General features: G+C 47.7%; 1 non-coding gene across 1 annotated transcript; it reads left to right on the top strand.

Moving 5' to 3' along the window:
- Positions 1-1,140: 1,140 nt before the first annotated feature.
- Positions 1,141-1,278, top strand: LOC114807220. The gene has a single exon (XR_003755272.1). It is a non-coding gene; the product is annotated as a small nucleolar RNA SNORA7 (small nucleolar RNA).
- The last annotated feature ends 14,550 nt before the right edge of the window (positions 1,279-15,828 follow it).

Below are 15,828 nucleotides of genomic sequence, written 5' to 3'. Positions count from 1 at the left end.
CTGGGTTGGCCAGGCAGTGGCTTGCTGTTTTAACTCTGGATCGAAGGCTCAGGCAGAGGAATTTAAGCAGAACCCAATTTGGAGTGGGAACACGAGATCCAGCCCGGTCCTAAGTTTTCTACCCCTCAGCGAGAGGTGGAAAGCTTCTTCCAAACCATTTATGCTGTTCTTGAATGGTTTGAGTGGAGTCCACCCAGTAGTCTTCCGTGAGACCTGGACGATGACATTAAATCGTAAATCTAACTCACGATTGCTGGAGCTAGCAGAGTTCCCAGACATTATCTACCATCTCTTCCCTCCCGCTCTCCTTCCTTTCCCTGGGGTATTGCCTAGTAGTAGTAACAGAATATTAATAGTAGAAGTATTTTTTTAATTTGTTAAGCGCTTACTAGGTGCCAGGCACTGTATTAAGTAGATACAAACTAATCAGGTTGGACAACAGTCCATATGATGATGATGGTATTTGTTAGGCGCTTACTATGTGCCAAGCACTGTTCTAAGCACTGGGGGGGGGTACAAGGTCATTAGGTTGTCCCCAGGTGGGGCTCACAGTCATCATCCCCATTTTCCAGATGAGGTAACTGAGGCACAGAGAAGTGAGGTGACTTGCCAAAGGTCACAGAGCTGACAAGTGGCACAGCCGAGATGAGAACCCGTGAGCTCTGACTGCCAAGCCTGGGCTCTTTCCACTGAGCCACGCTTCTTCTCTAATCCCACATGAGAAGCAGCATGATCTAGTGGATAGAGGCTGGGTCTGGGAGAATTGCCCTGGGTTCAATCCTGGCTCCACTACTTGTCTGCTGTGTGACCTTGGGCAAGACAATTTCTCTGAGGCTCAGTTACCTCATCTGGAAAATGGGGATTAAGGCTGTGAGTCTTATATGGGACAGGGACCGAGTCCAACCCAATTATTTTGTACCTACCCCAGGGCTTAGAATAGTGTCTGGCAAATAGTAAGTGCTTAACTAATACCATTATTATTATGGGGCTCACAGTCCTAATCCCCACGTTACAGATGAGGTAGATACAGAGACATTATGTGACTTGTCCAAGGTCACACAGCAGACAAGCGGCAATGCCAGGATTAGAAGCCAGGTCCTTCTGACTCCCGGTATTTATGGAATCCCTACTGAATGCAATCCCCTCTCAGGTTCACACCTGCAGAGTTTCCAGCACTCTACCAGTCTCAGCTATGGGAGGGAGAGTCAAGCAGAGGCCTACCCATTCCATGCCTAGCTTGGGCTGTTGCTAGTGAGTGGAAGGCAATCTGCTACAAGTCAAAACTCCCCTGTGCTGGGCAGCAGCGGCATGGGAGAGGGTTGAGGGCGGAGACTCAAGCTACTGCATGGAAGAAGGCAATGGGAAACCACTTCTGTACTATTACCAAGAAAACTCTATGGGTAAACTATTCATTCAGTCATATTTATCGAGCGCGTACTGTATGCAGAGCACTGCACTGAGCACTTGGAAAGTACAATCTGGCAACGAATAGAGACAATCCCTACCCAACAACGGGCACTACCAGAGCAGTTACAGATGGGGCGTTCTTGGGGGGATGTGTCATGGAGTCACTAATGGGTCAGAAATGACTCTGCAGCATAAGACAAGACTATATGCAAAACCCTGAACTAAATACTGGGAAAGAAGCATTCAGATGAGATGTTGACATGGCATCTGCTGTGTGACAGTTTAAGAGTATCAGGGAGGGAAGGGGTAGAAAGAGACACAGAAGGAAAGATGAAAAAAATAAAAGACAAGGCCAACGATATACACAACAAGAGCAGTGGAGAATTGGGGCTAAAGCTGTAGGTCTCAGGCGCCTCATGGCTCAGAAGGCACAGCCACAGCCATGGCAGTGGCCTACCCAGTGCTCGGAAGCTGAGACCCTGTGCCATAGGTGTTTGAGTCCCTTCTGGATTGGAGCAAGGGTCAACAGGAGTCCCCGTGACAGCGTGAAGGAGTGGAGAAGACATCTTCTCTTCCTTAGGGTAGATCCCAGCAATCTGTTGGTTGAAAAGGGAGGACCAGACCCCAGTTTACCATTTCTTTCTTCACAGCATCAAGAATACGATTTCCTAGAGACGCCTCACCCGGAACCAGCTCTCAGAAATACTCCTCATCTGAGTGAGGTATGGATTTCTCTCTGGAGAACAGTAGGGAACAACAGGTGGACTGTTCTCTGAGTAAATATGAAAGAGGAGGAAATGGAAGGGGAGGAGGAGGTGGAGGAAAAGGAGGAGGAAAAGGAAGGGTATTTACTGGTTACCTTGTAAGCTCACCGCAGTGTACTAAATGTTTGGGAAGTACAATTAACAAGATACATTCCCTGACCAGAAGGGTTTTACACTCTAATGGGGAAGGCAGACATGGAAATACTCACCATAATGGAATCAGAATAAACCAAATTCAATGTTCAGTGAACTAGGCATCTATATGCTAGTGCCAAAGAGGGGCATAAATAAATACGTAAGTGCCAGAAGTAGCTGAAGGATTGTAAAGGTTAATTTGGTCTTTAGTCAGGGAAGGCTTGTTAGAGAAGCTTGGATTTTAGGAGGGCTTTGAAGGTGGGGAGTGATGAAGTGTGATGGGTTTGTAGGGAAGGGAATTCCAGGCCCCGGTAAAATATGAGCAAAATATCAGAGGTGAGCAAGGTAACTGTGGGGTACAGATGCTTGGGGAGTAGTGGATGAGGAGAATTGTTAAGGTAAGGTGAAGAGAACTGGTAAAGAACATAAAAAGCCATTGGTAAGAGGTGTTGACTTAATGGGGAGGGAGATGGGCAACCATGGAAGGATTTTGAGAAAAAGGGAGATGTTTCTAAGTAGCATTTCTGGAAGCCGATCCAGGCAGAAGCACAAAGTGGGGAGAAATTGGAGTCAGGGAGACTGCCTCACTACACTACTGATCCTGATTGCTCGAACCTGGGTAAGTAGCTTCCCTAGGTGGTGAGGAATGGCCAGAGCTGCAAAATGTTTCAGAAGAAATCTCTACTGATTTTAGCCATTGGTTGAAAGTTTCCCAAGGCCTGTGGCTTCAGACACAGGGAGGATGGAGGTGTTGTGAGCAGAGAAGGGGTAGTTGGGAGAACAGAAAAGTTCAGGAGGGAGGATGAGAAGTTGCATTTTGGCCATTTTGAAGTTGGCATACCAGCAGTGGGGGGGTGTCCTGTTGTCTACAGGACCTGCCAGATTGGCTAGGTGGTGAGAGGTCAGGGCTAGAGATTGGATTTGTGGGTCATCCCCATAAAGATGAAAATGGAAAATGGAGTGAGTGAATTTCCCAAGAGAGTGAACGCAACCCATCAGTGGTATTTATTGAGGGCTTACTGTGTGCAGAGGGAAAAGAGTATGGGAATGAGCCAAGGAGTCTTGCAGGACCCCCACGGATAGGGGATGAGGCAGAAGTGGAGCCAGCCGACCAAACGGAGCAGAAACGGTCTCTCAACCGAGTTTGGCTGTCAAAAGGCAGGATGCTATGCCGGTGGCGGGTGGGAGTGGTGGGGGGAGAAGGGGTCCCGCGGAATGCAGCGAAGACACAAATCCATTTTTAGCCGACAGTTCCTTCCTGGCGAAATTCATCGAGTGCCTTCCTGCTTTGTTTATAGCCGCTCTGCGAATGCCGTCTTTGTGTGCATTCCGGTAGACACCGTTCAGATGAGGCTGCCGTTTGGGGCGGCTGCAGGGTCCTCTCAGCCCAGACAAACCGGACGGCCCCCGGAGCCGGCTGAATCCGGACGGCGCCTACGTGAGCCACGGGAACCCAACGGGGACTCTGGAACAGAGTGTGACAGGCAGGAAGCCGGTTGTTCTGACCGGTCATTACTGCCTTCTTCTGTCCAAGGAGGGGCCTCGTGTGGAGATTTGCCCTCTGCTCACATACCTCCGCCGTGCGCTCAGCAGAACAGAATGTTCCGTCATCCTCCCCCAGGCCGACGAGGGGGTACGGTGTGGCTGGCCGGGGAAGGCGAGGAGGGGGGTGGGAGGCCCTGCCCCGGGGAGATAAGTGCCAGGAAGCTCCATGCTCCTGTGGAATGCCCGATTCAGTCTGGGTCGTGGGGCAGAGGCACGAGAGTGGCTTGCAGGCCTTTAGCGTAAAGTCGGTGCCTGGGCCAAGGAGAGCCGGGCCCTGCCTTTACAGCCAGGGATGGATGGACCTCCACGAGGCCCTGCCATGGGACCATGGGTTAACTCCCCCAGTCACCAGATGCTTGTTTGAATGAGCCAGGTGAGCCTTTGGATGACAGACATAACAGCTGTGGTATGTAAGCGCTTACTATGTGCCAGACACCGTACTAAGCACTGGGGTGGATACAAGCAAACCGGGTTGGACACAGTCCCTGTCCCACATGGGGCTCACAGTCTTAATCCCCATTTTACAGATGATGATGGTATCTGTTAAATCCTTACTACATGCCAAGCACTGTTCTAAGAGCTGGAGTAGATACAAGGTAATCAGGTCATCTCACATGCGGCTCACAGTCTTAATCCCCCAATTTACACATGAGGTAACAGGCACAGAGAAGTGAGGTGACTTGCCCAAGGCTACACAGCAGACAAGTAGCATAGCTGAGATTAGAACCCTTGACTTAACGTGCAGGCCTGTGCTCTATCCATTACATCATGCTGTTTGCATATAAGAACTACACCCAACATGGGACTCCGACCCACAACCCTGAGATTAATAATAATAATAATGTTGGTATTTGTTAAGCGCTTACTATGTGCAGAGCACTGTTCTAAGCACTAGGGTAGATACAGGGTAATCAGGTTGTCCCACGTGAGGCTCACAGTTAATCCCCATTTTACAGATGAGGGAACTGAGGCACAGAGAAGTGAAGTGACTTGCCCACAGTCACACAACTGATAAGTGGCAGAGCAGGGAGTCGAACTCATGACCTCTGACTCCGAAGCCCAGGCTCTTTTCCACCGAGCCACGCTGCTTCCCTTTAAGTGTCTTAAGTGATTAAGTGTCTCATGCGCTATAGACTGAGCCAACCGGGAACATTCATTCATTCAATCGTGTTTATTGAGGGCTTACTGTGTGCAAAGCATTGTACTAAGCACTTGGGAGAGTACAATACAACGAGACACATTCCCTGCTCAAAATGAGCTCACCATCTAGAGTGAAACACAATTTAAGCTCTTACTATGTGCCAGGCTCCACCCAAGTCCCTTCCAAACCTCTTAGAGCGTGAGCCCCCGAGGGCCAGGGACCCTAATTTCCAACCATGTATTCTCCTCCAACGCCCAGTACAGGGCTCTCCACACAGTAAGTGCCCAATAAATATAGATGGATTGGATGGCAGCGGCAGCTTCCCTTTTACCTGCCACTGTCCAGGTTCCTGCTGCCACTGCTGATTCCTACTCCGCTGGACCAGTGAGGTTTTGCCCCACCAGACTTCCTAGTGCTGCTTCTGCCTCCGGCCGACCTGGACTACTGTGGAGCCTCAGGAGGCAAGTAGCCGCACACGCTGGATGAGAACGTTTCTGGCTGCTGCCTGCTGTGGGGCACGGAGCCCTCCGGACACCAAAGAGCTGGTCTTGGGAGGGAGAGCGGAAGTGTGTCAGCATGTGAACCCGTGTGTCTCTGCTGCCTGGACCATCTGCCACTCTCTCTCTCTCTCTCTCCCCCTTCCTCTCTTTCATTCATTCATCGTATTTACTGAGTGTTTACTGTGTGCAAAGCACTATACTAATCGCTTGGGAGAATACAGTATAACAGACACATTCCCTGCCTACAACGAAGTTACAGTCCACAGTCCTTTTGGCTCTGACTCTCTTTTTCCCCATGTCCACCACCTCTCCATCTCTGACTCCCAGCCAGCCTCTATTTCTCTCTCCCTCTGGCTCTGATTCTCTGTCAGTCCTCATCTCTTATCTTCTTGCCTTCTCTCTTACTTTTTGGGTCATGCCTCCTAGAGAGCCCAACCCCCAATCCAACCTCCCCAAAATATGCTGTTTTAATTACAACCAGCATTTTTATATTCTCCATTTCTTTCCCAACCTCTCTCCACTAAAGGCGTTTGTTCTGGTCATCTAAACCCATTCGATCTTTTTCCCATTAACAGAAATGTAGAAAAACCTCTAATAAAAGACTCTACCCTTTCTTAATCACCTGGTGTCCACTTTTCCTTTCTGATTTCTCTGGGCCTCCTCTTCCATGCAATCTGTTTGAGATCCTGGCTGGCACCCATCCCTTTCAAACAGAAACTCCCATTTATTGACTTGAAGGCACTCTCCTTATCTAACAATCTTATTCTTCGTTTATAAAAAAAAAGGTATTTGCTAAGTGCTTATTACATGCCAGGTACTAAGCACCGGAGTAAATATAAGCTAATCATATTGGACACAGTCCATGTCTTATGTGGGGCTCACAATCTTAATCCCCATTTTACAGATGATGTAACTAAGGCACAGAGAAGTTAAGTGAGGTGCCTAAGGTCACACAGCAGACAAGTGGCAGAGCTGGGATTAGAACCCAGGCCCCAGCTGTATCCATTAGGCCACAGGGCTTCCATGCAAACCTTCTCTTTCCCTCTTTCTCACCTCCAGCACCTTGCTCAAGCCCTCTCCCTGCCTGGAATTTCCTCCCTCTTTAAATCCATGCTGTCCCCATTTTTAACGCCCTCTTGAAAATTCACATCCTTCAGGATGCTTTCCTCAATTTTTCTATTCCCCAAGTCATACCTTTCCTGCTACCACCACAGTAATCCTGCACCACTTCCACCTCCCAAACCACCTGTACCAGTAGTAAGTGTTTCTTAAACACTTATGGTGTGCAAAGCACTGTATTAAGCCGAAACATTATACACAGGAGGGAATTAGACACGGTCCCTGTCCCTAAGGGACTCACAGTCAATGCTTTTGGACACCTAGATTTTCCCTACTGTACTATTTAAACTCTTACTTTCCATAGCCAGCTTTCCATTTTCTTCTTCCTCTTATCTGTAAGTTCTTGATTTTTCAATGGTATTTGTTAAATGCTTACTATGTGCCAAGCACTGTACTAAGTACTGAGGTAGATTTAAGGTTATCAGGTTGGACACTATCCCTGTCCCACATGGGACTCACAGTCTAGCTAGAAGTAGGATTTAATCCCCATTTTTCAGATGAGGCAATGGAAGCACAGAGAAGTGAAGTGACTTGCCCAAGGTCACACAGCAGACAAGTGGCAGAGTCAGAGGACTCCCAGGCTCTTTCCACTAGGCCAAGCTGCTTATTTGGCAATTCCCCAATTAGATTGAAAGCTCCTTGAGGGGAGCGATTGGATCTTTTACCTCTTTGGTTCTCTCCCAAGTGCTTAGAATAGTGCTCAGTGCCCAGGAAGAGCTCAGTAGAGGCCACTGATTGATTACCAATGGAAAAAATGAGCGTTGTCCATGATAACCCGATGTCTTTCCATAATGCTCTCAGAGCGGGGGCTTCTATTATTTTATGGCATTGGCTAAGCGCTTACTATGTGCCAGGCACTGTACTAAGCGCTGGAATAGATTCACTCTAATCAGGTGGACATAATCCTTGTCTCACATGGGGCTCACAGTCTTATTCTGTGGCAGAACCGGGACTAGAACTCAGGGCCTTCTGACTCCCAGGCCCGGGCTCTATCCTCGGCAACATCCCTCCGTGAGGAGAAAACCACTCTGGGGGCAGCCCAGAGGCTGTCGTGACCCTGCCAGAGCGCCCCGGGCCTCCTAGCACGTTTGCCATGACTCCAGGCCCGAGGACTGTGGACTGAGGACGCTGGGAATTCTTGGGCTGCAGGAGGGCTTATTTTGGTTTCTTGGGTTGAACGGAGAGTGAGATGCTGCGCTTTGATTTCTGCCTCAAGCTGCTGCTGACAAATACTCGGCATTTTTCCTTCTGTAGGCGGTTCCCTTTTTAGGTTAAATGGCATATGGCAACTGAACCAGCCTTGGCCCCTTCCCATCTGGCACTGCTCTTCCCTGTCCGCCCTGCCCCCACTCCTCCATGGGAGCTTGTCAACTGGCTCACTACTTCCAAAGTGGAACATTCAAGGTCTATTAGGCTGCAGTTTTAATAAAACTAATTGCAATAGAGCCCACGGGATAACCTTTTCTTTCTTTTTCTTCCTCCCCCCCAACCCCCAATCTGGCAAAGTCAGAGCCACAGATTCAGGGACTACCACTTCTATGGCAATAATAACAATAGCAGCAGTAACTGTGATATTTGTTAAGCGCTTTCTGTGTGTCAGGCACTGTACTAAGCACTGGGTTGGATACAAGGAAATTGGGTTGGACACAGTCCCTTCCCATATGGGGCTCAAAGTCTTCATCCCCATTTTACAGATGAGATAACAGGCACAGAGAAGTGATTTGTCCAAGACCACACGGCAGACAGGTGGCAGAGCCAGGATTATCATCAATAACAACAACAATAATAATGATAGTACTTGGGAAGTGCTTACTATGGGCCAAGCACTGTTCTGAGTACTGAAATGCCCCTTCTGCTGGTAGGGAAGATGCCATATTCTTGCCCTGATTGCCTGCATTCTGCCTGCATCTCCCCTGCGGGGGATATAAAGTGTTGAGGGGTTGGATTCAACCCAAGGGCCCTATGCAGGAAGGAGGAAAGGGCAGAGAGTAGAGTGGGAGCAGAGAGATGGGGGACTGATGCTCACAGTCCATCCTAGCCCAAAGCACCCACCGATGTGTCTGTGTTTGTGTGTGCACAGGTGTGTGTGTGTGTCTGGCATTTTCTATCTGGGGGTGGTTACAGTGTTTATGTGCCAGGGGGTACATGGCACTGTGTGTGTGGGAGTGTCAGTAGATGTGTATGCCATCAGACACGTCATTTTTCTTTTTCAGTGGTATTTGTTGAGCACTTACTGGGTGCCAGGCACTGTACTAAGTGCTGGGGTAGCTACAAGCTAATCAGGTCAGACACGGTCCTTGGGGTTTTGTTTGTTTTTGTTTTTTATGGTATTTGCTAAGCGCTTACGAGGTGCCAGCCACTGTACTAAGCACTGGGGTAGTTACAAAGCACTTGGGAGAATCCAGTTAATTCTATACACGTGTTCTGAACAGCACCCTGGGAATCAGAGTACCTGGGTTTTAAGCCTGGTTCTGCCAACTGCTTGCTGTGTGACACTGGGCAGGTCACAACTTCCTGGTGCTTCAGTCTCCTCAACTGTAAAATAGGGATTGAATACCCATTCTTCCCATATTTAGACTGAGAGCCCCATGTGGGACAGGGACCGTGTCCAACCTAATTAACCCCAGCACTTAGAATAGTGTTTGACACATAGAGAGTGCTTAAAAATGCCGTAAAAACAAAAAAATTTAAAAACTAGTTGGGGACACAGATATTCAAGTAAATTAAAGATTGGAGGAAGAAATGAAGTGTAAGAAACGGAGATAAGTGCTACAGGGCTTGTGAAAGCTTAAGTACTTAGGTACAACAAAAGTGCTGACATGGGAATTGGGAGATATATATTGAGAGGGTTAGAAATTGATTAGAGATGGCCTCCTGATGGAGAAGCGATTTCAGAAGGGCTATGTAAATGAAGAGAGTTGTGGTCTGTTGGATATGAAGGGGGAGAGCCTCAGGGGGAAGGGCATGAGAAGGAGGTCAGCAGCAGGAATGATGAGAACCTCCTCTCCGAAGTGAGTATGTTAGTCTGAGAGCAACGGAGATTGTGAACTAGGGTAAAGTGGGAGAAGAGAAAAGAGGCAGAGAACCGACAGTGCCTCAAAAATCAACTGTCAGGAGTTTCCGCTTGACAAGGAGAGGAATGAGAAAGCATTTCAGACTTTTGAGAAGTGGAAAGGTGTGCACAGAATGTTATTTTAGAAAAAATGATCCAGGCAGCAGAGTGAAGTAGTCAGAAGTTGGGGGAGATTAGACTGTAAGCTCCTCCACTAGAAGCTCCTTAAGGGCAGGGATCATGTCAACCAACTCTGCTGTACTACACTTTTCCCAGAGCTTAGTATAGTGCCCTGCACCCAGTAAGTGCTCAATAAATACCACTGATTGACTGTTGATTGATTGGAGATTAGGGAATCAACAAGGAGGCTGATGCAGTAGTCAAGCCAGAATATGGCAAAGTGCCTAGCCTATCTCTCTCGATGCTCATTCTCAGTCTCTTTCACGGATTGTTCCTCTGCCTCCCACCCCCTAACTGTGGGAGTCCCTCAGTTTTGGGTCCCCTTCTCTTCTCTGTCTACATCCACTCCCTTAGAACTCAATTAGACTGTAAGCCCCCGCTTAGACTGTGAGCCTGTTACTGGGCAGGGATGGTCTTTATCTGTTGCCGAATTGAACATTCCAAGCGCTTAGTACAGTGCTCTGCACATAGTAAGTGCTCAGTAAATACTACTGAATGAACGAATTTGATCCCATGGCTTCAACTATCACTTCTATGTGGACGATTCTCAACTCTACATTTCCAGCCTTAATCTCTCTCCATCTCTGCGGTCTCGCAATTCCTCCTGCCTTCAAGACATCCCTATTTGGATGCCCTACCGTCACCTCAAACTTAACATGTCCAAAACAGAACTCCTTATCTTCCCACCCAAAACCCTGTCCTCAGGCTTTCCCATCACTTCGTCTCACAAACGCATAATTTTGGCATTATCCTTGACTCCTCTCCCTCATTCAGCCCACATATTCAATCTATCCCTAAATCCTGTCAGTTCAACCTTCACACCATTGCTAAAATCCGCCCTTTCCTCTCCAAACAGCTACCACGTTATTCTGAGCACTTATCCTATCCCACACTGATTACTGAATCAACCCCTCGCTGACCTCCCAGCCTCCTGTCTCTCCCTACTTCAATTCATACTTCACTCTGCTGCCTGGATCACTCCACAAAAACATTCAGTCCATGTTTCCCCACTCCTTAAGAACCTCCAGTGGTTGCCCATCCATCTCCACAACAAACTCCTTACCATCGGCTTTAAATCACTCAAATACCTTATCCCCTCCTACCTCACCGTTCTACTACAACCAAACCCACACGCTTTGCTCCTCTAATGCCAACCTACTCACTGTACTTCGATCTCATCTATCTCACCGCCAACCTCTCACCCACATGCTGCCTCTGTCTTAGAACACTCTCCCTCTTTGTATCTGACAATTACTCTCCCTTACTGATGGCATATCTCCTCTAAGAAGCCTTCCCTAAGCCCCCATTTCCTTTTTTCTCCACTGCCTTCTGCATTGCCCTGACTTGCTCCCTTTATTCATTCTACCCCAGCCACACAGCACTTAAGTAATAATAATAATGTTGGTATTTATTAAGCGCTTACTACGTGCAAAGCACTGTTCTAAACACTGGGGTAGATACAGGGTCATCAGGTTGTCCAACGTGAGGCTCACAGTTAATTTCCATTTTACAGATGAGGTAACAGGCACAGAGAAGTTAAGTGACTCGCCAACAGTCACACAGCTGACAAGTGGCAGAGCCGGGAGTCGAACCCATATCCATAATATATTTATATTAATGTCTCTCACCCTCTAGACTGTAAACTCACTGCGGGCAGGGAATGTGGGCCTGGGATTCAGAGGACCAGGGTTCTAATCCCAGCTCAGCCACTTGCTTGTTGTGTGACCTTGGGCAAGTGACTTCACTTGGGTGCCTCAGTTGCCTCATCTGTAAAATGGGGTTTCAATACTTTAATATTTCCATTTGAAAGCTGGCAGTTGGAAAAGCCATCTCAATCTTCCCCATTCTCCTTGGCAATCAGTCCAACACAGGTAGTTATTGAGCACTTCTATGTGCTGATCACTGTACTAAGCGCAGAATCAGCAGGCACGTTCCCTTTCCACAGCGAGGTTACGGTACAAAGGGGCAACCATGAGAGTTAGGAAGGGAAGGCTATGGAGAGGGAGAAAGTTGGGTGGTGGCAGGGTGAGGAGGAGGAAGTGGAGCAGGGGTGAGAAGAGGGAGGGACAGCTAGGAGGTTGGGAAGGGTCTGGATGAGGTGGGAGTGTCTTGGGCTTTAAGCTTACCCTCTAGACTGTTTATTTTCATTTTGGACTCTCCCAGGCGCTTAGTATGGTGCTCCACACACAGTAAGCACTCAATAAATACTATTGAATGAACAAATGAGGAAAGGGAGGAGAAGGAGAAGGGAGGGGGGGCATTGGGGAGAGGCAGGGGGAAGAATGTTGAAAGTGGAAACAACTCTCCTTAAAGTGCTGCTCTTGTATTATGGAGGAAGTTTACATGAAAACAGAATCTTTGTTCCAGGACATTCAGTTGGGCCCCCCACTAAAGTCAATAATCTCCAGTAATGTCAATAATCTCTCTTTTATACCAGCAGAATAGCTTTGAAAGCAGTAAACTGTCAGGCCACGAGCATATTGAGTCTTCAAATGGGAATGAAAGGCAGGAGAAGAGGCACTTTTAGAGGAAACAAAGACCTTATTCGCATGTAAATAGATTGGCAACAATGGAGGGTAGAAGTAAGAGAGGCAGCTTCCAGCCACTTCTCTGGGCAGAAAAAGGAGCTAAGTCTGGGAAAATCAGAATCGAGCCCAGAACTGGGTCCCAGGTACCGAGCACGGAACTGACTGAGCACTTTCCTGCATGCTCAGCACTGTACTAGATTTTAATGATATTTGCAAAGTACTTACTATGTGCCAGGCACTGAACTCAGCACTGGGGTAGATTCAAGCTTGATCAGGTCTTTTACAGTCCCTGTCCCATATGGGACTCACAGCCTAAATCCCCATTTTACAGATGAGGTAACAGGCCCAGAGAAGTTAAGTGACTTACCCGAGGTCACCCAGCGGGAAGGGTGGCCTTCACACTTGAACCTGCTTCCTTTAGGCACTTGATATTCTCCCCATCCTCAGTACTGAGCACTTACCAAGTTCAGAGCATTGTATTAAGTGCTTCGGAAAGTATAATATAACACAGCTGGTAACATGTGCCCTGCCCAGAGGGAGCTTACAGTCCAGAGGGGGAGACAGACATTAATATAAATTACAGACGTGTTCGTGAGGATGAGCCCAGGATTGGTCAGCGGAACCAGAGCTGCCATGATTGCTTGGCTTATAACAACAGCAGTATGTGGGAAGTAGTGGTGCCAGACTAGAGGAAAGGCGACTGCTTAGCCTCTTATGTTTAAGTAACCCTCTCAGCAGCTCCAGACACCAACATGGAAAGAGCCCGGGCTTGGGAGTCAGAGGTCATGGGTTCCAATCCCCGCTCCGCCACTTGTCAGCTGTGTGACTTTGGGCGAGTCACTTAATTTCTCTGTGCCTCAGTTACCTCATCTGTAAAATGGGGATCAAGACTGCGAACCCCACGTGGGACAACCTGATCACCTTGTATCCCCCCAGTGCTAGGAACAGTACTTTGCACATAGTAAGTGCTTAAATGCCATGATTATTATCTTCACATGTTCTGTGACTGGAAATGAGAGAAGACCTCTGACCCAGAAGCAGTAAGGAGAACAGGAACCCACAGGCCAGAGGCAGGGTTTTGCTAGTGGGGAACAAGTGTAAAACCACCATCTTTGCTCCATTTATTCATTCAGAGCACTGTACTAAGCGCTTGGAATGAACAAGTCGGCAACAGATAGAGACGGTCCCTGCCGTTTGACGGGCTTACGGTCTAATCGGGGGAGACGGACAGACAAGAACAATTTATGGTTCCTTTCCTGCTCCAAGGAATGGGGTGAGCTAATTAACTACACTAGCCCACCCAGCCCAAAAAGCTCAAACCTAATGACTTCACCCCCACAATGCCAAGCCCTTTTTTGTTTTTCAAATGGTACTTGTTAAGCTCTTACTACATGCCAGATATTGTACTAAACACTGGGGTGAAGACAAGCTAGTCAAGTTGGACACGATCCATGTCCCACATGGACTACAGTCTTAATCCCCATTTTACAGATGAGGTAGTTGAGGCCGGAGAAGTGAAACAATTTGCCCAAGGTCCCACAGCAGACAAGAGATGGAGGCAGGATTAGAACCCAGGTCCCAGGCCCATGCTCTGTCCATTACGCCATGCAGCATCCCTTGCTTGACGATCCCTATCCAGCGTGGCTCAGTGGAAAGAGCACGGGCTTTGGAGTCAGAGGTCATGGGTTCGAATTCCGGCTCTGCCACTTGTCAACTGTGTGACTGAGGGCAAGTGACAACTTCTCTGTGCCTCCGTTACCTCATCTGTAAAATGGGGATTAACTGTGAGCCTCACGTGGGGCAACCTGATTACCTTGTATCTACCCCAGCGCTTAGAATAGTGCTCTGCACATAGTAAGCGCTTAACAAATACCAACATTATTATTATCCCTTAGGAATGGTGACCCCTCTCTCCACCAATGGAGTTGATATTGTTCAGATGACAGTATCGAGGGGGAAGGTAAACAGCGAAAAATAATATACCTGAAGTTCAAAGTACTGTGAGAAACAGCCTAGAAGATGAATTGAAACTGTTTGAATGGTAATGTTAGATTATAAAATATTACAATATTTAGTAATAAAGAGATGTTTGGATACAGGAAGCTGGGCTAAAGGGCACAAGCAGCAGAAGAGCAGAGATTGAGGCCATTTCACTTAAAGTTAAATCTTCAATGGGGGCAGGGAATGCGTCTACCAACTGTCATATTGTACTCTCTCAAGTGCTTAGCACAGTGCTCTGCACACAATAAGCACTCAATAAATACTCGTGATTGGATTGATAAATCAGCCATTCATTTGTCGGGGAAAACACACAACAGAACAGCTGCTCTGCTTCTGTTCTCAGGCTCTCTGGGTTTGCTCAAAGAGGGAGAGGGCTCACCCTGAGGGAGCATGGTAGAGCCAGACCCAAGATCACTTAGTGAAGGAGAGAAGAGTAAGGCTAGAATTTAGCTCCAAGAGAATAAGATCTCCCTGTCACTCTTCCAGTTCTACAATCAATCAATAGTATTTACTCAATGTCTACTACATGCACAAGGGAGGGTACGATTGGGTTTGGAGACGTAACCCATGCCCTTGAAGTACTTACAATCTTACAAGGGACTGTGACATTCCAAGGTAGTTCATACACAGTTAAAGGGGGTGAGGTCCAGAAATTTTTAGATCTGGTAAACTGCTCTCTCAGGACCCTTCACAGTGGGAAAGATATTGTGCACAGTATGTCAATCAAGTATGTTCTCTCCAACTTAGACTATGAGCCCTATGTGGGACAGGAGCTCTGTCCAACTTGTTCATCTTGTATCTACCCCCAGCGTTTAGAACAGTGCTTGATACATAGTAAGCATTTAAATACCATTTTAAAAAGCACTCCTCTGGTGACACCAGTTGGAGCACAGCCAATTACAGGGGAGGAATTGGCCAAAGAAGGGAGTGGTTAACAAGGTAGGGGAAAAAACCCCAGTTATTTTATATATAATGGAACTTAATAATAATTATTATTATTATGGTATTTGTTAAGTGCTGACTAGGTGCTAAGCACTCTAAGCGCCGGGGTGGAGAGAAGCATATTGATTTGGACAGTCCCTGTCCCACGTGGGGCTCACAGTCTCGATCCCCATTTTACAGATGAGCCAACTGAGGCACAGAGAAATGAAGTGACTTGCCCAAGGTCTCACAGCAGACAAGCGGCAGTGCCAGAATTAGAACCCAGGTCCTCCTGCCTCTCAAGATATCGCTATAACTAGGGAATGTGTTATCACAGAAGGGAGAGGGCTGTTAGCATCTCCCCTGATGGCAGCAGCCAGCCCCAAGGAAGCAAGACTAACCCACTGAAACCCATGATCCCCACACCTTCTGGAGGCCCTAAATCTGAGAGGCACGAGACCATAATTGTAATAATTGTGGTACAGTTATTTTGTTGTGTGACAAGCACTGTACTAAGCACTGGGGTAGATACAAG

The sequence above is a fragment of the Ornithorhynchus anatinus genome, chromosome X1 (assembly GCF_004115215.2).
Source record: "Ornithorhynchus anatinus isolate Pmale09 chromosome X1, mOrnAna1.pri.v4, whole genome shotgun sequence".
Lineage (NCBI taxonomy): Eukaryota > Metazoa > Chordata > Mammalia > Monotremata > Ornithorhynchidae > Ornithorhynchus > Ornithorhynchus anatinus.
Note: the sequence above shows the minus strand (reverse complement) of the source record. Positions and strands in the feature narration are given on the sequence as shown.